Genomic DNA, 25,910 nt, shown 5'->3' on the forward strand with positions numbered 1-25,910 from the left:
TTGTGTATAAAAGGAAAAAAATCCCTTCATTTTCTTTTTAAATAAAACATGTCCTTATGGAAGCCTAAAGTCAAAAATGGCTTCCCTGTGGCTCCTGTTAAAGAATCTTCCAGTGAAATACATGAATAGAGCTCTCTAAATTGAAATACAGAGAGAAAAAGGAATGAAAAGACAAAACATAATATCCAAAAATTTTGTGACAATTACAAATGTGTTGAGGCTGCTGCTAAGTCACTTCAGTCGTGTCTGACTCTGTGCAACCCCATAGACGGCAGCCCACCAGGCTCACCCATCCCTGGGATTCTCCAGGCAAGAACACTGGAGTGGGTTGCTATTTCCTTCTCCAATGCACGAAAGTGAAAAGTGAAAGTGAAGTCGCTCAGTCATGTCCGACTCTTCACGACCCCGTGGACTGCAGCCTACCAGGCTCCTCCATCCATGGGATTTTCCAGGCAAGAGTACTGGAGTGGGGTGCCACTGCCTTCTCTGACAAATGTGTTACTTTTGTTTAACTGAAATGTCAGAAGCAGAAGAAAGAAAGAAAGGGAGAGAGAAAGAAAAGAAAGAGGCAAGAATTTAAAATAAAAAGAAAATAGCTGAGAATTTTACATAGACACCAAACTATAGATCCAGATGTTCAGACAACACACCAAGCAGGAAAAATGCCAGAGACTATATACGACTAGGTGTAACATATTTAAACTAAAGAAAACCAAAGACAAAAAAAAAAAAAAAACTTAAAAGAATTCAGAGGAAAATTAAAATACCTTACTTATAGAGAGGAAGAAAATAAAATTTTATTATTCTTCATCTCTGCTTAAGGTCAAACACTGTTCAAAGTACTTGTTAGAGAAATGAATTGAAATGTTACTCCATGGACAATATGGGATTTCTTAATAAAATTTAGAACCCCTAATGATTAGTCTGATTGAATTCAGAAATTAGTGTTTATATTAGTTAGTTCAGGCTGCCATAACAAGAATGGGAGGCTTAAACAATAAGCATTTATTTTCACACAATTCTGGAGGTTGAAAGTCCAAGATCAAGGTGTCAGTAGGGTTGACTTCTGGGGAAACTACTTTTCCTGTTTTGGCCTCCTTGTCACTGCCCTGATATAATCTTACCTCTGTATGTATGTGAAGAGAGCTCTCTGGTGTCTCCTCTACTTATGAGGACTCAGTTCCGTGGGATTGAAGCTTCACCATTATGATATCAGTTAACTTTACCTCCTTAAAGTCCCCATCTCTAAATTCGGTTTCATGGGGGTTAAGGCTTCAAAATATTAGAAGGAATCTGCCTGCAATGCAGGAGACCTGAGTTTGAGCCCTGGATCTGGAAGATCCTCTGGAGAAGTTCATGGCAACCCACTCCAGTATTCTTGCCTGGAGAATCCCCATGGACAGAGGAGCCTGGTGGACCACAGGCCATGGGATTGCAAAGAGTCGGACATAACTGAGCAATTAACACAAAACACACACACACACACACACAATTCATACGATAACAATCTTTATGAAAACATATTTCTTTTTTCTTTAGAAGTACAATAATATTATAAACTTTATCCAGCACATAAAATGTAAGAAATGGACTCTAACTTCTGTAGCAAACTGTAATGGTTGCTGCTCCTGTTATTCCAAATGCCTATAATCTGTATGAGCATTTAAGCAGCTCTATTCTCTGTATAAGCATTGGGCAAGAGAAGTTTTTTGTTTCCCATGGATTCTCATTAGTAAGCATTTCAAGACACACATATACACTACACACTGGCGAAAGGTCCTGCCTTTAAGAGGTTTCTACTAATCATGAAAACCACTCACTCCTGAATCTCATCTTAGAGAAATTCATTAAACAAAATATCAACATGTACATCCTCTTCCTCTCTACTCTGATGAATGTCTATCAGTGGTAAAGGCTTCCACATAAAGTCTTGGATAAGGATAATATATAGGATGCTATTAAGTTATCTTTGAGATTCTGAAACTTAGAATTCATTAGTACAACCATGAAACACATGAAGACCATACCATACACAGAGGTTTGTCCATTCTACTTATTTATTTATCCTGAGATTTTCCTCCAGCCACCACAACAAAGTAAATGCATACAATAAAATGTCCAGTTACATTCATATTCTTCTGGTTGGCAGAGGAATATGCTCAGAGGATTTCAGAGCTGATGACATTGGAAGGGTTATTGACTCCAAACTCCTTTTTTTCCCCCACACGTGAAGAAACAAAGCCTTAGAGAAGAAAAAAGAATTTTCATGGTCACACAAAAAGTTAGAACCAGAAATTTTCAGTGAAATATTTTTCTTATAGTCATTCAATATACAGCATATTGTTAGGTAAATTATTCAAAACAAATTGTCAGTGGTTTATTAATTAAATTATTAAGAGAAGTCAAACTAGAGTGAAGTTTTAATAATAGGAAAAAGAGCTCCAAAATTTAAATTGCCTTTTATTGAAGAAGAATCTGTGCTGTTGTATGTGGCATGTTCAAATTCATTTCCAGGATTCACTGAATTTATGGAAGGCTAAATGCAGAAATAATTAACATAAATTTAAATTAGCTCTTGCTTTGTCTGCTCATTTGTTTATTAGCTTTAAAGTGAAGTAGAACAAAGTTCACATTTCTGTTCTGTTCCATCTGCATCAAAGACATTAACATTTTAACAACATTCGCATCACACACGGCAACCTGAAAACTGTGGTTGGTTATCATGTCTTCCCATTTTTGGCTTTAACAGTATGTGGTTGTCATTTTTAAGATAAAGATACTGAGTGCAATATAAATGAAGCAATGTTAAGAGTAGAGTGAGCAAAAAATTCCTTGGGGCTTTATGTGGATTTATTATAAATGGAAAGTTTCCAGATAACAGGTTTCTCCCCAGTTTTATTGAGAATTAATTAACATATTTTATATAATTTTCAGGTGTACAACATTATGGTTTGATTTACATAGGTATGGATAAACAAACATATATACGGTAAATAATTATAATAGGTTCATCTAAAATCCATCTTTTCACATACAGTAAAGGGAATAAGAAGAAAGAAAATTATTTGTGATATGAATTCAGAATTTACTCTCTTAACAACTTTCCTATTTTTCATACATCAGTACCTAGTAATTATTTATCTTTTAACTGAAATTTTGTACTTTTAGCCATCTTCCTCCAATTTCCCCTCACCTCATCCTTCACTGCTAGTAACCACAAATTGGATTTCTTTTTGTGAGTTTAGGGTTTTTTTTTTTTTATGTTACTTTAGGTTCCATACGTAAGTGAGATCATATAGCCTTTGTCTTTCTTATTTCACTTAGCATAATACCTTCAAGTTCCATCCATGTTGTCACAAATGGTAGGTGCTTCTCATTCTTCCATGACTGGATGGTATTCTGCTGTGTATATGTGTGTATGTATATACACACATGCGAGCTCAGTCTCCCAGTTGCATCTGACTCTTTCTGATCCCATGTTTTGTAGCCCACCAGACTCCTCTGTCCATGAGATTATCCCAGCAAGAATATTGCAGTGGGTTGCCATTTCTTCCTCTATAGGATCTTCCCAACCCAGTGACTGAACCTGTATCTCCTGCTACTCCTGCCTTGGCAGGCAGACTTTTTACCACTGTGCCAGCTGGGAGGCCCCTGCGTGTACACATACATACACACAATAGAATATTATTCTACTGTATTATATATATCACAAATTCTTTGTCCATTCAACCCTTGGTGGACACTTCTTTCCATGTCTTGGCTGTTGTAAATAATACTGCTAAGAAAATGTGGGTGCAGATATCTTTTGAGTTATCATTTTTGCTTCTTTATGTATATTCCCAGAAGTGGAATTTCTGGATCGTATGATAGCTCTATTTTTAATTTTTTGAGTTTCCTCAATACTGTTTTCTAAAGTGACTGTACAATAATGCCATGTTTTATCTGAAGATATCTGGCAGTATCTTGAAAAAAGAGTTTCCCACTTGTGTATATTTAGTTAAGTATTTAGTCCATTATTAAAAATTTCCTTATTTAACCTAAGTATTCAAAATTTTCCTTTATGTCTTTATAAATTATGCATTCCAGATTTTTTGGCTGGAAAGGCCTCTTTTGCTATTGACTAAAATTCAGCAACAACACCTAAACTAAATTTAGGAAGAAAACTGTTGACTACATAATATAGAAGTACAAAACATATGTTCAAATGAAGTTGAGCCATTTGTTAATAAATTTGATATTAATAAAAAGAAATTTAGGTTAATTATAAAAATAATCTAAGCTACTATATGTAGAAATATTAAAAATTCCCTATGTAAATAAAGCATTAATAATGATAGTAATTAACTTATTTTTTACTATGAGCTAAGCATTGTGTTAAATATTTAGATGAAGTATCTCCTAGGGTACTCTAATTTAGATTCTCTTGTAACTTAGTTATCTAATTATATAAATCTTAAAGACACATTATTGACAAAATACTAACTAAAGAACCATGTACTGAAATTATTTAATCAGTTTGAATATATCATAATGTCAAGGGCATCTGATACATACAGATATAGACACATACATATCAGATCAGATCAGTCACTCAGTCGTGTCCAACTCTTTGCGACCCCATGAATTGCAGCACGCCAGGCCTCCCTGTCCATCACCAACTCCCGGAGTTCACTGAGACTCACGTCCATCGAGTCAGTGATGCCATCCAGCCATCTCATCCTGTCGTCCCCTTCTCCTCCTGCCCCCAATCCCTCCCAGCATCAGAGTCTTTTCCAGTGAGTCAACTCTTTGCATGAGGTGGCCAAAGTACTGGAGTTTCAGCTTTAGCATCATTCCTTCCAAAGAAATCCCAGGGCTGATCTCCTTCAGAATGGACTGGTTGGATCTCCTTGCAGTCCAAGGGACTCTCAAGAGTCTTCTCCAACACCATAGTTCAAAAGCATCAATTCTTCGGCGCTCAGCCTTCTTCACAGTCCAACTCTCACATCCATACATGACCACAGGAAAAACCATAGCCTTAACTAGACGAACCTTTGTTGGCAAAGTAATGTCTCTGCTTTTGAATATGCTATCTAGGTTGGTCATAACTTTCCTTCCAAGGAGTAAGCGTCTTTTAATTTCATGGCTGCGGTCACCATCTGTAGTGATTTTGGAGCCCAGAAAAATAAAGTCTGACACTGTTTCCACATACATATAGGTAGCTGAATTCTATATTGAGGTTATTGGACTAAATCTCCTAGGCAGTGTTTTATAAGAAAAATAAAGGAAATTTATGAATATATAAAAAACTAAAACTTAGAGGATAAAAGAAAAAGAGAAAAATAGTTTTCTGTATACAAGTCTTTTCTTTCTTTAGGTAAATTAATTCTCAGTTCAGTTCAGTTCAGTTGCTGAGTCGTGTCTGACTCTTTGCGACCCCGTGAATCGCAGCACGCCAGGCCTCCCTATGTATTTTATTTCTTTTGTTGCCGTATAAAACAGGCTTGTTTCCTTAACTTCTCTTTCTGATTTTCCAACATTATCCTCTAGGAATGGAAGGGACTTTTGTGTGTTAATTTTATATCCTATGACCTTACTATATTCATCGACTAGCTCTAGTAATTTTCTGGTGTCATCTTCAGGATTTTCTAGGTAGAGTATCATGTAATTTGCAGACAGTGAGAATTTTACTTCTTTTCCAATCTTGATTCCTTTTATTTATTTTTCTTCTCTGATTGCTGTGGCTAGGACTTCCAAAACTATGTTGAATAGTAGTGGTGAGAGTTGGCACCCTTATCTTGTCCTGATTCTAGAGGAAATACTTGTAATTTTTCACCATTGAGGATAATGTTTGCTATATTATATATGGCTTTTGTTATGTTGAGGTATGTTCCTTCTATGCCTACTTGCTGGAGAATTTTTATCACAAATGGGTATTGGATTTTTTCAAAGGCCTTCTCTGCATCTGTTGAAATAATCATATGGTTTTTATCTTTCAATTCAATGAAATTAATATGGTATATCATATTGATTGATTTGCAAATATTGAAGAATCCTTGCATTCCTGGAATAAAGTCCACTTGGTCACGATGTGTGATATTTATAATGTGTGCTTGAATTCTGAAAGGAATAGAAAAAGGAAAGAAGGAAGGAAAGTAAGAGGGAAGGAAAGAAGAGATTTTTAATTGTAATCACACTGAAAGCTAAATATGAAGAAAATAAATACGCTCAGAGGAATATAACGTAAAGTATTTTAGAAGGCATATGTAGGAATCCAGATTAGATGGTGTTCTAAATTTAAAACACTAAAAAACTTTTTTTTTCAAGTTTATAAAACTGATATATTTTAAAAGGTGTACAAATAATGCTATTGCTAATAGCAATAATGACAAGATAAAATAATGACAATAATAAAAAGCAAAAAAATTCTTGTACTCAGAAGTTTCCATTTTGGTTTCCTAGTGAATGGTTAAATTCACTCTAAATTATGCATAATAATAAGACTGGAATGACGCAAATGTGTATTTATTAGGATACACTGATTTTTTTTTTTTTAATTCGAACTGTAATAGCATCAGATGCTAGTGGTTTCCTGGAAAATAGGTCACCATCATTAGATAAAGCTTTCTAACCTTACCTTTCCCTTACCTTTCAGAAATTGTTTTTTATATTTTAATTAGAGGAATGTATAGTAAATAAAGAAAGAATAACTTTTGTGCAATAAATGACATACTAATAAACACAAAAATAAGCTGATAGTTATAATGTAGTTTGTAAAAGTTAAAGTAGTGGATCAAATGCAATTAATTCAAAGAACAATGAAAGGTATTGAGTTTTATATTAGTTGTTCAGAAAAAATATAAATTCACTGGCAGCCTTCAGTTAGTAAAGATAATAAAAAAATTTAGAAAGTGGTGTTGTGTAATGTTACTACTTTTCATGTTAGTTTTTTTTCCTCTGTGTACATGATAAATAGTATACTGAAGCCTGAATATTGCCTTTCTACAGTTCAAGTTACTTTCACACTTTCCTTTTCTATATTGACCTCAGTACAAGTAAATTTACCTTGAAGTAGAAGCTTATATACCTGATAGACATAAAATCATGTGCTTTAACTTATTTAACTGTTAGAAACTTTGTTGAAATTTGGAACATTTTATACAATAATTTATGCCAGAAGGTGGCACCAAAAGACTCAACTTCAAAACCTCGTTATTAATAAATTCATGAGATTATTCTATATTTGGATTTCTAAGTGCAGGCAAATAGCAGTGCAAATGTAGAATAAAATTATAAAGGTATTGCATACATTTCAAGGTTGTATGTTACACTGGAAAGAAGTAGTCTGTTTTGGACTTCAGATATGGCACTGCAGAGATCTAACGCTGTATTTTTTTTATGCTTACTCTTAAAAATGTACATGTATTTCTGAACTCTTTAAAAATAGGTACTTAAAAATTAAATCCAAATACCAAGTGTCATATCTCCTCCTCAATAAAGTATCTTTTTATTATCATATGCTTTAAATTTCTGTTATGAAACTTCAGCCATTTCAGCAAGTTTCATCACTTTGAAGATGTATCCAGTGCCACGTTAAAGGAATAGATTTCTGAGCTTCATCAGTGTTATTGATAACATATTATTCCTTTCACTATTCCCTTGGGAGGTAGTTAAGGTCAGTGATCAGGAGCTCAAGCTTTGCTGTACAGATGTGTGAGTTTGGGTTCTTGTTCTGCCATTTAGTAGCTGTGTGATCTTGTGGAACTTACTTAAACTCTCTCTCTCTTAGTTGAATTTGTTAATAAGCTGATTTTTGAGAGAAAAACAGTGAAACTTAAGATACACACTTAAAGTGCCTGGACAAATCCGAACACCTTGTAAGCTTTCATGGAACATCAAGTGGCAATGATGTTATTTCAAAGAGAAGTTTTCCCTTCTGCAAGTTATCTTCAAATATGCCTTATTCTTAAATTCACAAATAATAAAAACTCCTTGATTAGAAATTGTTAAGTGAAAACGCTATCTGATTAGCCTCTGAGCACAGAAAAATTTGTAGAATTAAAGTTTTTCCCCAATTGTCACAAATATAAAGATATAAATGTTTTAACCCACTGCTAAAAAGAAATTTTTAAAAACATTTATGCTTGAGCATACACTTCTCTATAAAATAAACCAATAGAAAAATATACAAAAAAAGCATATTTTTTCAGCAATAAGGATGAGTAAGACGTCAAGAATTCTACTGTCAGTTTAGGCAGAGAAAGAGCAAATTTGGTAAAAGAAGTAATAATAATGAGTTTCATGTGCATTGTTTAAGCTTATCTGTGGCTGCTGTAAATACATAATACATTTATCTTTGAGGCATAAACATCAAAAATAGAAACTCTTCTACTTTTGTTAAAAAAGTTGAAGGGAGAGGCAAAACTTTTGCCACTTTGTACAACTGTAGATGTGTTATACAATTGAGGAATAATTGTACTTAGTTAATCACTACTTGCAAAACATATTTGCTAAGCAAAGGCCAGGTTCAATGCACGATACTGGATGCTTGGGGCTAGTGCACTGGGACGACCCAGAGGGATGGTATGGGGAGGGAGGAGGGAGGAGGGTTCAAGATGGGGAGCACATGTATACCTGTGATGGATTCATTTTGATATTTGGCAAAACTAATACAATTATGTAAAATTTAAAAATAAAATAAAATTTAAAAAAAAAAGTAGCTAAAATTTTCCTTAAAAAAGAATTTAATCTGTCAGTCTCAAGAAAACACAACTGCCTTAATTTGTCTCCATAAAAATAAGATAATAATGATACAAACATAAACAAGGGACATAAGCCAAATAACTCTATCACAACAAAGAACTGAAGAACTACTTCTACAATAAAAACATAATGATTTATAACCCTGGCAAATTGTAACCTCATCAGCCTTTGTGTCTGTACTAGAAATTTCTAAATTCAAAACACCTTTATTACCATAGCATAGAAAACCAAAGTTCATTGTTGATTATCACATGACTTACAAATCAAGTTTATAACCTGTTTTTTCTTATCGGTAAGACAGCAGGCCTTGAATTAGTGTTAGTCTGATCTCATGAGGTAAAGAGAGCTATCTAAAATAACTATTCTTAGTTCAAATTGACTTTTGAAAGCTTCTTTTTGAAACAATCACATTACTCTGCCATGTGACCTGTTGTTAATTATGGAAAGTTTGCATATGTCTACAAATAAATGTTTGAAATACACATATTGATATATATATATATTAGATCTAGGCCCTTAAATCTATTTCTCACTTTCACTGTATAATCATAAGGGATTTGATTTAGGTTATACCTGGATGGTCTAGTGGTTTCCCCTACTTTCTTCAATTTAAGTCTGAATTTGGTAATAAGGAGTTCATGACCTCAGCTACAGTCAGCTCCTGGTCTTGTTTTTGTTGACTGTATAGAGCTTCTCCATCTTTGGCTGCAAAGAATATAATCAATCTGATTTCGGTGTTGACCATCTGGTGGTGTCCATGTATAGAGTCTTCTCTTGTGTTGTTGGAAGAGGGTGTTTGCTATGACCAGTGCATTTTCTTGGCACAACTCTATTAGTCTTTGCCCTGCTTCATTACGTGTTCCAAGGCCAAATTTGCCTGTCCAGGTGTTTCTTGACTTCCTACTTTTACATTCCAGTTCCCTATAATGAAAAGGACAACTTTTTTTGTGTTAGTTCTAAAAGGTCTTGTAGGTCTTCATAGAACCATTCAACTTCAGCTTCTTCAGCGTTACTGGTTGGGGCATAGACTTGGATTACTGTGATATTGAATGGTTTGCCTTGGAAACGAACAGAGATCATTCTGTCATTTTTGAGATTGCATACAAGTACTGCATTTTGGACTCTTTTGTTGACCATGATGGCCACTCCATTTCTTCTGAGGGATTCCTGCCCGCAGTAGTAGATATAATGGTCATCTGAGTTAAATTCACCCATTCCAGTCCATTTGGGTTTGCTGATTCCTAAAATGTCGACATTCACTCTTGCCATCTCTTGTTTGACCACTTCCAATTTGCCTTGATTCATGGACCTGACATTCCAGGTTCCTAAGCAATGTTGCTCTTTACAGCATCGGACCTTGCTTCTATCACCAGTCACATCCACAGTTGGAGAAGACTCTTGAGAGTCCCTTGGACTGCAAGGAGATCCAACCAGTCCATTCTGAAGGAGATCAGCCCTGGGATTTCTTTGGAAGGAATGATGCTAAAGCTGAAACTCCAGTACTTTGGCCACCTTATACGAAGAGTTGACTCATTGGAAAAGACTCTGATGCTGGGAGGGATTGGGGGCAGGAGGAGAAGGGGACGGCAGAGGATGAGACAGCTGGATTACATCACTGACTTGATGGACGTGAGTCTCAGTTAACTCCAGGAGTTGGTGATGGACAGGGAGGCCTGGCGTGCTGTGATTCATGGGGTTGCAAAGAATCTGACATGACTGAGCGACTGAACCGAACTGAATTAAATATATATATATATATATATATATATATATATATATATCACTCAGTCACTCAGTCATGGTTGGCTCTTTGCGACCTCATGGACTTCAGCACGCCAGGCTTCCTTGTCCATCACCAACACACAGAGATTGCTCAAACTCATGTCCATCAAGTCTGTGATGCCATACAACCATCTCATCCTCTGTTGTCCCTTTCTCCTCCTGCTTTCAATCTTTCCCAGCATCAGTCTTTTCCAATAGTCAGATCTTTGCATTCAGGTGGCCAAAGTATTGGAGTTTCGGCTTCAGGATCAGTCCTTCCAATGAATATTCAGGAGTGATCTCCTTTCAGATGGACTGGTTGGATCTCCTTGCATTCCAAAGGACTCTCAAGAGTCTTCTGAAATGCCACAGTTCAAAAGCATCAATTCTATGCTATGTATTTAACAATTAACTATGAACACACTGTTTTATACTTTCCTTGACTTACTTTGCTTATGGACTCCTATAATCAACTTTATGTAAGTATTATATTCTCAAATACATTTGTATACTTTTTTGGGAATCACTTTAAAGCCTAAAAAGGTGTATTCTATTTGAATTGGCTTAGGAATTAAAAAATAATAAAATATTGACAAATAACTGAAATCACATTATTATTGTTTTAAAATGATTTATACTTCAGAGAAGAAAAATGTCTGGCCTTAACTGGAAAACGCTTTGTGGGAGAGGATGATACTTGGTGGTCATTAAAAACAAAAACTGTGAATAGATGACTAAAACCCTGGGAATGTCCCTGGTGAAAATGTACCACACTAGAGCTTGGTTAAGCTGCCTGAGAAATAGTGGAAAATATCATCACTCACGTACAGCAAAATCTTATTATGCCAGATCATGAAAGCCAGGAGAGATTAGTAGATTTAATAAATTAAATAATAGTATAAAATTATGTACATAGGAGAGCAGTAGGAAGAAGGCAATAATTTATAAATATATGAACAAACTTCAGGCCGAGAGTTAAAAAAAGGAATGCTGTAAATAATAATAATGTATTCACACAACCAATGTTTGAAACTAATTCCAAGAGACTAAATGGTTCAGTGAGGAAGAGCAGACACTTTTGGTGGGAGTGTTTAAGATCATATTCTTAGGAGATCATGCATGTTTAGGCCAGCATCTGGATTAAGTAGACCATTCTGTCAGTGGTTAATATGCCTAGCAGAGATAGAGCTAGAATCATACCTGTGAGGCTGGTAAGTTGCAGAGTAATAAATCTGCCCCAGGCTAGTTCTTTCTAACCACATTGTTCCTTTTACTGAATGACAGGAGACCAGTTTATTGTAGAAGTTAACAGGAATTTCAAGGACTGGATGGTTAACAATATACAAGTCACAGTTCTGTATAATTTAAAGATTAACATTTAGATGTGCCATTTGGTCACTGGATTTATTGGAGAGAATTTGACTATAGGAAATCTTAGAAATCTTAATGGTTGTGAAAAATATAAATAGAAATTTGATTGAGAGAACACAATCACAGAAAAAGGATCTTAGAAAAAATAAGGAAAAAAGATATTATATCGTAGCTAGAAAAAAAATCAAGATTTTCTATTTTTCATCTTGGGTATGAACCTCTGAGAAGAATCCCATGAACCACTAATACTCTGTGTGGTTCACACTGCTTACAACACATGTGGAGTTTGTATTTGCTATTCCCTCTGTCTGAAATATGGTTCTTCATCATGCTCTTCATTCAAGTCCCTTTTATAACACTCCACTCACAAAGACTAAGATTGTGAAAACTTCAATTTTCCAAGAAGGTCACTGATGGTGACTCAGTCTTTGAAAGCAGGGCAACTCCTCCTTCAATGCCTTGTTCCCAGGCCCATTTATTCTACCTGTTGGAATGACAGAACCATAAAATGTCCATTGATTTAAGGAATATTCTGCACCATGAAAGATAAGACACCAGTCTCATGTAATACAGTATTCAAGCTGGTGCTTTTGCTACATTGTCAAGAAGCTCTCCCATTGCTTTTTCAGGATGGAACTCTGGATAGTATAGCGTTTTCTGTGACCAGTGTATTCATGGCATTGTACCCACTGCAGCACCACATTCTCCATAAAATAGATTGCTCAAGTATGAGGGATACTAAGCGAAATCATGATATAGTAAATGAGACTTCTGTGAGCCTCTGATAGTGATGCTGGGTGAAATCTGTGTTCAGGTGAGGCAAACTTATAACTGTAATATATACAAACACAATTAGGATGAAATGCTATTATTTCCAGGGTGGAAGGGATGCACTTTCATCAACTGGTCACAAAGACATTGGTTGGTCTCCTTAAAAGACCATGGCATTAACCTTTGCTGCTGGTAAGACAATGCTCAGTATGAATAGTAGACCATCAGCTTTGATGAGATAAAGTTATTGCTGTTACACATTAAATGTAGGGAATACTTTAATAGAAAACATGATAAAAGACAACATTAAGAGAATATGTAAACTACAATCAAGCATATGACTACTAAAACACAGAAAATATATATAGATGGTAAAGAATCCACCTGCAATGTGTGAGACCTGGGTTTGATCCCTGGGCTGGAAAGACCCCCCTGGAGGAAGGCACTCCAGTATTCTTACCCAGAGAACCCCCATATACAGAGGAGCCTGGTGGGCTATAGTCCATGAGGTCGCAAAGAGTCAGACACGACTGAGCAACTAAGCACAGCACACATACATATGTTTATGTATGTGTATTTATGTATATATGTAAAGTTAGTGTTAGTTTAGGAATATGGAAAGGTGGTAGTAAAAATCAAAAGAAATTCATGGAAATTATATAAACTATATGTGGATAGAGTGGAAACAAAAGCAAAAGGACTGAGCAGAAGCTTCAGTTACTTATACCTATTTCATTTATTTATATCTTTGCTGGTGGCTCCATGGTAAAGAATCTGCCTGCCAATGCAGGAGACACAAGAGATGTGGGTTCAATTTCTGGGTTGGGAAGACCCCCCTGGAGAAGGAAATAGCAACTCACTCCAGTATTCCTGTCTGGGGAATCCCAGGGACAAAGAGTCCTGGTGGACTACAGTTCATGGGGTTGCAGACAAGTCAGACAGGACTTAGTGACTAAACAACAACACTTTATTACATAGTTCATAATATTTTAGAGACACTGCTTGGTAATCCATTGTGAATTTAGATAGCTTTTTTGTTTAGATAGCCTTTGTTTCCAGTGATCTTGTTAGTTTTATTAGTAATAGTAATGTCTTACATTTAAATAGAATGTAGCACACTTCATACTTATGTATCCTTATATGAAACTTGGATGAAACCATAGGAGTCACATAAACAGATTTTTCAGAACCAAAGGAGATAGGAATAACAGGAAATTATTTTCATGGAAATATTAGAATCAAAAATAACTAACAGGCAGGAAGAGTGGGCTATTGCAGAAAGAATTAAGCAGTGGGTTTAGAGAGAAAGAACTGACAGCACAAGGCATCATTCTAAATAGTCCCTATGGAAATGGAAACTAAACTGTTCAGCAACAGACTCCGTCTTATCTTATTTTCTTATATATCTTACAAACAATAATCGATTAAGCTATACTATGTATTATTAGCATGAGGAATGTGTGAACTTGCTATGATAGGTTTTGACTCCTTTAATAGAAATACAGCACAGAAAAGCATATAACTATTAATATGCAAATTATATTATGCCTCTGGCCAGGTCCATTTTACTTCTCAGGTTACATCTACAATATTGTGTAAAATTGTCTGAGTCATAAGATGATGTTAAATATAAGAAACATAAGTGACATAAGAAAGATACTAAAATTGTAGAGCATCATTTTGCTCGTATATTTTTAAGAAACTATATCCATTAATCTGCTGATACTTAGAGTTTATCATTATTTCCAATTAAATCTAATTTTTTAATTAAAAATAAAATTTTAAAGATAACGAGATGCCAGTCCAGGTTCAGTGCACGATGCTGGATGCTTGGGGCTGGTGCGCTGGGACGGCCCAGGGGGATGGTATGGGGAGGGGGGAGAGAGGAGGGTTCAGGATGGGGAGCACGTGTATACCTGTAAGAAATAAAATTTATTAAAAAAAAAAAAGAAAGAAAATAGTACAGTTCAATAAAATCCAATATAACCATGACTTAGGTTAAACAATTATTAAGATTGTATAATATTTACTTATTCACTTCTATTTATGTGAATCATTTGAGAGCATAATTGCATCACTGGTGCAATAAACATGAACTTGGGCAAACTCCAGGAGATGGTTAGGGACAAGGAGGCCTGGTGTGCTGCAGTCCATGGAGTCACAAAGAGTCGGACACGACAGGGCAGTTGAACAACAAATCACTTATTATGTAATTCCATTCCTATAAACTTCTGCATTGATCTCTGTAAAACCTTACAATCAACATATTATTACCATAAATTATAAAAGTGACAGTTATAGATGATACTGATATTTGAAAATATATTTTATGGTATAATTGTCAATTCTCAAATACATACAGATTTCTTATCTCATTCTTCTTTCTTATATTTTTCTGTGTGAATAACATATGAACACAATGGTTTGTCCTATAAAAATGTACCATTAAACATATGAAAATAACATTTAAGATTATCAAAGTACACATCTTTTTTTTTTTTCATAGAAATTAACATGGTAGAAAGAAACATAACAAACTTTTAAGGGAAAAAATCATGAGGCACAATGAAGAATACTAAAATGTTTATTAAAAAAAAAAAACCTCCCCAGAGAAATAGTTCTTTAAATCTTTAAAAACCATCGCCTTAGTGTGATTATGTGTCTGCATGTTAAGCTTTTATTTACTAATTCATATTTTAATTTCAAGTTTAAATCAATAAACATCAAGACTCTAACTTTCCTACCTCCTTGTTCCATCACTGAAATTTCCATAACCTCTTACTTATGTTACCCACATGGAAATCTGAAAATATTCATTGGTCTGGGTAGTGGTAGAACAGAGTCATCAGCACACCATAAACAGTCAAGTTTACTGAATTTTTGTCCCTCAGAATACAGATGTAAAAGAAGCACCCAGAACTGTAGTTGGAATTAAAATGTTTGTAGTGTATCAATGATAAATAGTGTTTGCTTCTAGAGAAATGGAGCTGAAATAAAAGTGCTTTAAAATATAACTAAATTTTTAGGCAGGAAGCTCAGGACTAGTTGTGTGTCTCAACAATGTCACTGTCCTCTGTCGAACCCATCTGTAGTATTCAAGTTTCTTTCTACTCAACAAGATCAATACTATAGTATTAACCACTAATTCCTAATTATACTCAGGGAAAAATAAGTGAAGGGGAGTGAGAAGGAATGAAGCTGCTCTTCGTCAAAGTGCCATTCAATGACTGCAGTATATGTTCTGACTACTCGTTTTTTCAAAGGAAAGCCAAGAAATGAAAGACTTTTTTATTGCTGAATTTATTCATATATTCTTATATCTATCATTACATTTTGTGTTACTGAAGTAAAAGGAGAGAACTGTCAATAGATAATGTGCAATCTCTGTCGTATTTCCCACATAAAGAACGTTTCAAATGCCCATGGATAAACATCATTTGAAAATGTTGGGAAGCTAGATTAATACATTTGAAAAAATTCTTTTTAAACTTACCCATATTATTTTTTTGTATTTCTTGAATACAAAAATTGAGATTTTAATGATATATAATGTAACATTCTATCAATGCCACAATAAGAAATGTTCATTTCAATTCAAATCAGAATAATAAGCTTTTGAATAATAAGAATGACCAATTTGAAATGACCTTTTATAAATTGATTTTATATAATCAATAGTAATTTTAGGAAAATAATTGCATTATGCCCCTTACAAGGAAATGCTAAATATAGCCTTTAATATTTTGGTTTAATTTTGTTACCAAGGATTTAGTATGAAAAGAATGTATTTTCTTTTAAAATTGAGGATAATTATTCAAATTGCAATAATGGAATTTATTTTCTTATCTTTCATATCTTAGGTACATATCTAAGATTGATGTGCTGAACCAAAGGAACATAATTAAATTGCATATATTAGCCACAGGTATGTTAAGTTACTTGTGTCAGACTTTTTATAAAACTTATTTTATTAATGAAATCTTTCATTGTCATAATACCTTTATATATTTTCTGTCTTTCCAATTCTATTTGAATTTTCTCAATGTAAATACTGAGCTTTCTCTTAACACACAAGTATTCAAGTCAGCACTTTCAGCATCTCTAATGCTTCCAGTTGTAAGAGAATATGCACAGCATGGCTAAGCAGCCAGCTTAATCTTAAGATGGCCATCACTTCCCTGGCCATTCCCTGGCCCATATCCAAGTTTCAGTTGTACTTTCTTTGACCACAGTCAACCTCACCACTGTGAGAAAAAAAGGACTTGAAATATTTGGGAGAGCAGGAGTTGATAAAGAAAGAAAAAAAGGTGATGAGAGAAGAGTAGTAGGGTAAAAAGAAGAAAAGAGGAAGAAAAAATGGAAAACAAAATTCAAAGTTTCAAGTAAAATATCCTAAATTTACTTCCATTTCAGGTCTTATTAATCTATTAAAGTATTTTTTTAAGTTTTTATGACAACCTTAAGGTTGAGTTTGATAATGAAACTGCAGCTCAACTTCCATTATTGGAAAATGAAATCCAAGCAAGAAAGACCATGTCAGAATATTTTTTTAATTTTTTTCCTTTTCAGAACAATACCACAGGCATTATTATCCATAACTAAGTCAAGTACCTGGTGAGGGGCCAGCTGAGTAACAGAGACTTAAACAATGTAGCCTGAAATGATTCTGTGAGTAGTCTGCTTATACTTAAAGAGACATGGCAGAAAAGAAACAATAAGTAGGAGGTCAAATATTCATTCACTTGGCTGGACTCCTCTTTCAGACGTGTTTGTGAAGTCCACGTTTACTCCCAATGACATGTACAGAGCAGCTGCTTGAAGGCATTGACTGGTTTCTGCACGTGCTGAGTTAATCTCAAAATGCCCATTTTGCTGCCCCTTTGCTATAGCAATGAAGTATTTTTCTACCTTGATAACTGGTTAATCATACACCCAAATCTATAGCTCTAGCTTTTTTTCTCACTGTTTCTCACTTTTCAGTCATAGGTACTGCCATTTGATGTCAACTTTTAGGTGATAATTTCAAGCATACTCTCATTTATGCTTTTTCTGTAAGGATGTTATGTGTAAAATCTGTTGCTTAAGTAAGTGACTTACAGACAATTACATTGAAAAGTTCACAGAGAACCTGTGGTTTTAAAAACCCTGAAACAGCCCATGCTGTTGCCCTGCCTCACTTCAGTCTTCATTGTGAATGAAATTTTTCTTCATGGCTTTTGATTATGCATTCAAATGTGATTTGTCAACAGAGACCCATTCATTGACGTCAAGGAGTGCTCATCTGAGAAATAGTGACAGAACATGCAGACTAATGAGGAGTCTTAACATAATAGGAAAGGCAAATATGTAAAACTTGAAAGGAATGAAGATTATTTATTAAGCAAATCACAAATTTAAATAGTGTTTGACTCTAATGTTTACCATATAGCAGAAACAGGAATTTATATTAATTTAGAGCTATTTGCTATTTTATGTAGTTATTATTTATAAATATAAGTGGTGACCATATTCAGATATTCAGTGATATTCCATGAAAAGTTTATGATTACTTTTCTTTATATAACCTTCAGTTTATTCTATTTAATTAAGCAATCTTTTTTTTTTTTTTACTAAGGTAACTAAGTACCTCTTTGGCTGGGGAGATAATAATTACAATAGCATTTAAAAGTATTAAAATATAATAGTTTTTTATTAAAGCTAAGTTGTATTCTGCCACTCAGTGTATCTGGCTTTACAGGAAAATGATTATTATTTTAAAAAGCCAAAAATAGTGAAAATAGCTTGCATTCATACCTTACTTACAGAGGTTTTAGAAGAAGCATTCTCTCAAGAATAGTAAGTGGAACCAGTAGAATGACCTAAGACACTTAACATGTCTGTGCTCAGTTGTTCAGATTTCTACATCAGTATCCCATCTGTCATTTTAAATGAAATTACTACTTCTGTGAGATACATATGTTAAAACTTCTACCCAGGAAAAACAAAAGAAATTATTGCTTCTGGGAATTTTACGCCAGTGAAAAGTTTAAAGGAAGTCATACCTTATTTTGAAGGCATGAAAAGATCATTTTATACATAAAACCCAATAATTTATATTCATTAAATAATGGGAGGATATATATAGGTTTTTCATGACTCAGTTATTGGATATCTAAATTAAATTATGTATTCATTTATTATATAAAAAAATTAGATTGAATGCAGTACAATGTTTCTTATTAAAGCTTCTCTCTTCAACAAATCATAGTTTAAGGTAACCATTAACCTGTTAAGTCTAAGCATTTCTATTACTGAATGCAGACCCTGGCCTTTATTAAGTATTCTCAGGGCACATATACTATCGCATTGGTTCCCAGGCTTAGCTAAACATTAGAAGCACTTGAGGAAATTTTGAAGATTCTGGTACCAATTAAATCTTTATATGGGGGGAGTTGCTTTGGGGAAGTATTTGTAAGGTTTCCCTTACAAATTATATGATTATAATGTGAAGCCAGAGTGGAGAATCACTGTGCTATAAAATATCCTAAATGAATCATGACCAGGGTCTCTCTGTTCTTTATCAGGATGCTCAATATAGGTAAATTCACTTACCAATGATATCATCAGATAATACATAAATGAGAGTGGTGAGGCAAAGTGCATGAACTGTATACTCTTATGCTGTTCAAATGTACCTCCTTCTGAAGATGTCACAGTTATCTCAAACTTTTAGTGCCTTTGTAGTTTCTCTGGAATCTTAAAGCACTTGATTTTTCTTCAACAAGTATTCAATAAAATTGTATGGAAACATACTATGTAACAAATACTCTACTATTTCTTCCACAGTCTAATTATTGTACCTTGATATCTATCCTTTAAATTAAATATCTAACATCTCAAATAAAATTGTAGTCATCTGGAAGGCATGGATATGCATTATATCTCTACAAAGTAGCATAATATAGTGGAACAGCATAGACTTTGTTGTGGAACTATATGGAATATGAAAGCAGACATATATGAGTAAGTATCCCAGTTTTGCTACTGTGGAGACTCAGAAAAAATCATTTATTTGAACAGTGGTTATCTGGGTTATAAAATATAAATGACAAATTACTTCATCAAAAAGCCACGAAGATGAAGTGATATATCAAATGTGAAATACCTACCATAGATCTGAGCATGAAAACCAAGCATTTGTACACCTTTCCATTTATATAACAAACATTTGAGTGCTTGTTCTATAACAGTCACTTTTTTAGATGTTAATAAGCACACTGAGGTAAATCAAAACATACTGAATCTCTGCCCTGATGGTGCTTAAATTCTTATGTTGGACTCAGTAATAAAAGAAATAAGTACATATATTTTATGAAGAAAGTAAAGCAGGGTAAGGAAAGGATACTTTTAGAGAATATTGTATTACATAGGTTGGTTAGTGAAGGACTTTTTTATTTTTTATTTTTTTCTTCTTCCAGTTTTATTGAGATATAATCAGCATAAAACACTATATAAGCTTAAGAAGTATGGCATTATGATTATTATACATCATAAAATATTTTAAGTTTAATGAACATCCATCATCTCATAGATACAAAATTAAAGAAATAGAACAAATGTTTTCTTTGTAATGAGAATTCTTGTATTTACTCTTAATAATGTTTGTATATAGCACTTTTCAACAAATGAAATAACACAAAGGAGAAGTTAAAGCATGCATCTTTGAGAACAATTTTCCTCAGGGAAGAAAGAAGAAATGATATAAGATCCCTGCCAATGAATGGAATCCACATTTTTCAAATAACAAAAAGGAGATTACAACAACTTAAGTGTATCAGGGAAGGCACAAAATAAATATGACATGAAAAATAGAAAGTTCACCAAGGGTGGCTTATATGAATTTATAATAAATGTGTGTGGTAGGTGGAGTAATAATCCTCAAGAACATCCACATCCCACTCCTCAGAATTGTGGATATTTTGTCATATGGTATGGGGGAATTAATATTTAAAATAGTATTAAGTTTATTAGTCAGATGACCACAAGCTGAATTTTCTGAGTGGAATCAACATAATGGCAATGGTCTTTAAATATGGAAGAAGAAGGCAGAAGAGTCAGGGTCAGAGAGTGCTGCAGCATGAAAAAGACTTGACTGGCCATTGCTGGCTTTGGAGATGCAAGGAGGACATAAGCCAAGGATATGAGCAGCCTTTGGTGGTAGTTTGATCGTTAAGTTGTGCCAGACTCTTTGCGACCCAATGAGCAGTAGCCTGCCAGGCTCCCCTGTCTACGGGTTTCCCCAGGCAAGAATACTGGAGTGGGTTGCCATTTCCTTCTCCAGGGGATATTTTCAACCCAGGGATCAAACCTGGGTCTCCTGCATTGCAGGCAGATTCTTTACCAACTGAGCTACAAGGGAAGCCCTAGAAGCTTTTAGAAGCTTCTAAATCAGCCTTTAGAAGCTGGAAAAGCCAAAGAAGCAGATTTTTCCCTAGAGCCTCCGCAAGAAGCACACAAGTACACCCACTTTGATATTAGCCCAGTGAAACCTGTTTCAGACACCTGAACTCCCAAATTGACATAGTAAATCCACACTGTTTTCAGCTACTAAGCATGTAGTCATTTTTTTACAACAGCAGATACCTAATACAATATGGTGAAGATGACTCTGGTGAGTCCAGAAAGGAATAGGACCTTATCTGATTAACACTTTAAGAAAGGCATTCAACTACTGTGAAGGTGACATGTAGGAAACAAGAGTGGAAGCAGAAAAGTAAGGTAGGTATTTCAATAGTTCAGGGGAGAGGTCATGGGCATTTGAACTTGGGTAGGACAGGTTACGGAGAAGGCAATGGCACCCCTTCCTTTTCACTTCCCTTTCACTTTTCACTTTCGTACATTGGAGAAGGAAATGGCAACCCACTCCAGTGTTCTTTCCTGGAGAATACCAGGAATGGTGGAGCCTGGTGGGCTGCTGTCTATGGGGTCACACAGAGTCGGGCACGACTGAAGTGACTTAGCAGCAGCAGCAGCAGCAGGACAGGTTATAGAAAGAAGAAAGTTCAGTTTCATTTTGGTAACAAAAGAGACAGAATTTGCTGATGGATTTGATGCAAGATGCCTTGTTTTGGGATTCCCTAGCAGCTCAGACGGTAAAGAGTCTGGCTGTAATGAGGGAAAAGCAAGTTCAGTCCCTGGGTTGGAGAGATACCCTGGAGAAAAAAAATGGCAACCCACTCCAGTATTCTTGCCTGGAAAATCCCATGAATGGATGAGCCTGGTGGTCTAAAGTCCATAGGGTCATAAAGAGTTGGACACAACTGAGCAACTTCACTTTCACTTTTTGATACAAGATATGATAATAATGAGGAATCTTAAATATATTAAAACTGCTTTGATCAGTAAGATGAATTGGGGAATTATTTATTGAGATGAATTTGTAGGGAGACCTTTTCTACTGTACCTTTAGCACAAAATATGTTAACCACCCAGTAAAATTCAATATATGTTTAATGAAAAACAATAAAAATGCTGATGAAGATGATGATAATGACACTGTAAATGGTAATGATGCAAAGTGATGATACTGATGTTGAAAAAGATGAGAAGAAAAATATAACCTTAATGGGCTTCTACTGAAATTAAAAATAAGCATATTCAGTTCAGTTCAGTCACTCAGTCATGTCCGACTCTTTGTGACCCCATGAATCGCAGCATGCCAGGCCTCCCTGTCCATCACCAACTCCTGGAGTTCACTCAGACTCACATCCATCAAGTCAGTGATGCCATCCAGCCATCTATTCTCTGTCGTCCCCTTCTCCTCTTGCCCCCAATCCCTCCCAGCATCAGAGTCTTTTCCAATGAGTCAACTCTTCACATGAGGCGGCCAAAGTATTGGAGATTCAGCTTTAGCATCATTCCTTCCAAAGAAATCCCAGGGCTGATCTCCTTCAGAATGGACTGGTTGGATCTCCTTGCAGTCCAAGGGACTCTCAAGAGTCTTCTCCAACACCACAGTTCAAAAGCATCAATTCTTCGGCACTCAGCCTTCTTCACAGTCCAACTCTCACATCCATACATGACCATAGGAAAAACCATAGCCTTGCTAAGACGGACATTTGTTGGCAAAGTAATGTCTCTGCTTTTGAATATGCTATCTAGGTTGGTCATAACTTTTCTTCCAAGGAGTAAGCGTCTTTTAATTTCATGGCTGCAGTCACCATCTGCAGTGATTTTGGAGCCCCAAAAAATAAAGTCTGACACTGTTTCCACTGTTTCCCCATCTATTTCCCATGAAGTGATGGGACCAGATGCCATGATCTTCGTTTTCTGAATGTTGATCTTTAAGCCAACTTTTTCACTCTCCACTTTCATTTTTATCAAGAGGCTCTTTAGTTCCTCTTCACTTTCTTCCATAAGTGTGATGTCATCTGCATATCAAATAGCACTAATTAATTTCCCCCTTTTATGTAGAATTCTGGTGAGTCAGTTTTAGTGAGACAAAAATGAAATGTACCATGAGCTACATATGGATTTTGTTCCACTCTGGTAATTAGGATTTTCTCTCGATTTGTCTTTTTGTAGACTTATATTACCATCTTACCTTTAGCCAAGTAACTAAAAATTAATTTATATGATTGTCTTTATTAATGCATTATTCCTCCATATAATATAAGGAAGCCTTATATATTTAAACCTTATTAACATTGAATTATCAGAGGTATTGCCCATTAAGATAGAACTTTGTTTTTACTGCTCTGTCCTTATAACCAAGAACAGCAAATTGTATATAAAGTTCTTAACAAAGACTTGATAAAATGAATAAATGGATATATCTTGTCTTAATGTTTTTTTTCTTCAGAATCACCTGATTAATGCAGATCCCTGAGTTATTCCATTCACCAAAATGTCCAATAAATTCAGCTGGATTAACATTCCACGTGGGTTATGCCAGACATGTTCATGAGGAAAACATAGATCATAGACCAGGCCCAAAGTTCATGCTTTATTAAAAAGAAAATTACTTCTGTGTTGGATGATACATTTATTCTAAACATGCTATGCAGAAATAGTAAAACATGACTTAGATTTAATATTGTGCTTATTAATGTATTACTAATTTTATTTTTAATCTCATAATAAAGAAACATTTTAAAACAAACACTTTCTCTTGAAGAGTTACAGAGAACAGATGATCAGATATTTAGATATGCAAAACACTGGCATCATTTCCGCTTTGGCTCAGGCTCCTCATTCTTTCTGTAGATATTTCTTTGCTCTTCCCCAGTAGTATATTGGACACCACTTACCTGCTTTCAGGTTTCATTTTCTTGGGCTCGAAAATCAATGTGAATGTTGCCTATAGTCACGAAATTAAAAGATGCTTGCTCCTTGGAAGAAAATCTATGACAAACCTAGACAACGTATTAAAAAGCTGAGACATCACTTTGCCGACAAAGGTGCATATGGTCAAAGCTGCGATTTTTCCAGTAGTCTTGTATTGATGTAAGAGTTGGACAATAAAGAAGGCTGAGTGCCTGAGAATTGATGCTTTTGAATTGCAGTGCTGGAGAAGACTATTGGATTGCATATAATTGAAATGAGTTTATACTGTAACAAACTATTACTTATTTATGCACCAAAGAAAGCAAGCAAAACTGTCCCAACTTCTAAATGTATTGCTGTTTTTATCATTGAATAGTTTTATCCTGTAAATTTGCATAAAAGTTCAACTGAGAAAATTTTAATGTTTAAAATAATACTGAATTCAAAACAAAAATAGTATTTTAATATGCAAATCACACTGAAGTAACAAATAGAAAACTACAAATCTTTAAAAATTGAGAATTATTGTAAGTGATTGAATTTGCTCTTCAAGCACAGGTTGTTGTTTAGTTGCTAAGTTTTGTCCAACTGTTTTGTGTCTCCCATGGGCTGTATTCCACCAGGCTCCTCTATCCATGTGACTTCACAGGCAAGAATACTGGAGTGGTTTGTCATTGCCTTTTCCAGGGGATCTGCCTAGCACATGACTCAACCCAGAGTCTCCTGAGTCTCCTACATTGCCAGGATTCTTTACCACTGAGTCACCAGGGAAGCTCTATGTAACAATGTGAAAAATTATGACTGCTGCAGAAATGCAGTAATTATAATAGGTGGCCTATAGAAGGGATTCCCTGGTGGCTCAGATGGTAAAGAATCCACCTGCAATGAGAAAGACCCAGATTCAATCCCTGGGTCAGGAAGATCCCCTGGAGAAGGGAACGGTAAACCCACTCCAGTGTTCTTGCCTGGAGAATCCCATTGACAGAGGAGCCTGGCAGACTACCGTCCTATTTTTTTTTAGTTGATACTACTGGGTTGAATGTTATCCATGAGCACATTTAGTCATTATGCTTTTCATAATGATACACTCATCACAATGTTTGGGATCAAATCAAAGATAGAACATAAACAGTGTGGGAATGTCAAGAAGCATTTCCTGGAGACTAATTAGTATCTTTAGTGCATCTGGCTGGAATGCCTTAATAAAACACCATGGAGTGTGTGGTTTAAACAACAGAAATTTGTTTTCTCGTGGTTCTGAAGGCTGGGAAGTCCAAGACCAAGGTTCGAGCATGGTTCAGTTCCTGATGAGGCTTTTATCCCTAGCCTGCAGACAGCCACCTTCTTTCTGGATCCTCTGATGGCTTTTCCTGGCGAGTGCATGTGGAGAGGGAAAGAGTGAGCAAACATTCTTGTGTCTCTTCTTAGAAGGATGCTATTCCTATCAGTTCAGAGTCCCGTGCTTATGACTTTATTTAACTTTAAATATCTCCTTTAGGTCCTCTCTCCAAATACAGTCACAGTGGGAGTCAGGAGTTCAACATATGGATTGTAGGGGAACACAGTTCAGTACATAGCATTTGGGAATATTACTTAATGATGGCAACTAAACTTCATGCAATGTATTCTTCTAAGTGATTTACATGTTTTATCATTCAATTTTCTATCTCTGTGGAGAAAATATCCTCATCTTCTTCATCATTATCATCTAATAATAAATGAAAAAAGTAATCAAAATATGCTAAGAAACATGTACAACTTTATTCATCATGTGTAGGATGGAATATGGAACTGAACTAGTCTGTTTTACTGAAGTAGTTTGTAATTGGAATCACTATGTAAAGTTGTCACTAAATGATATAATGTAAAAAAAAATAGAAAAAAATTTAGACTATTAATCAGAAGTCTGGGCACAGAAGTCAGGGCACAGAGTCTCAGATTTTTGTTATACCTAAGACATT

General features: G+C 35.1%; 1 long non-coding RNA gene across 1 annotated transcript in view; it reads left to right on the plus strand.

Annotated features, from left to right (window-relative positions):
* LOC133249229 (uncharacterized) overlaps window positions 1–25,910 on the plus strand; it is a 330,813-nt gene that overhangs the window by 257,857 nt on the left and 47,046 nt on the right. Inside the window, exon 3 of the long non-coding RNA XR_009736881.1 lies at window positions 16,506–16,570. This is a non-coding gene — a long non-coding RNA (uncharacterized LOC133249229). The remainder of the gene's footprint in view (window positions 1–16,505; window positions 16,571–25,910) is intronic.

The sequence above is a fragment of the Bos javanicus genome, chromosome 6, assembly GCF_032452875.1.
Source record: "Bos javanicus breed banteng chromosome 6, ARS-OSU_banteng_1.0, whole genome shotgun sequence".
Classification (NCBI taxonomy): domain Eukaryota; kingdom Metazoa; phylum Chordata; class Mammalia; order Artiodactyla; family Bovidae; genus Bos; species Bos javanicus.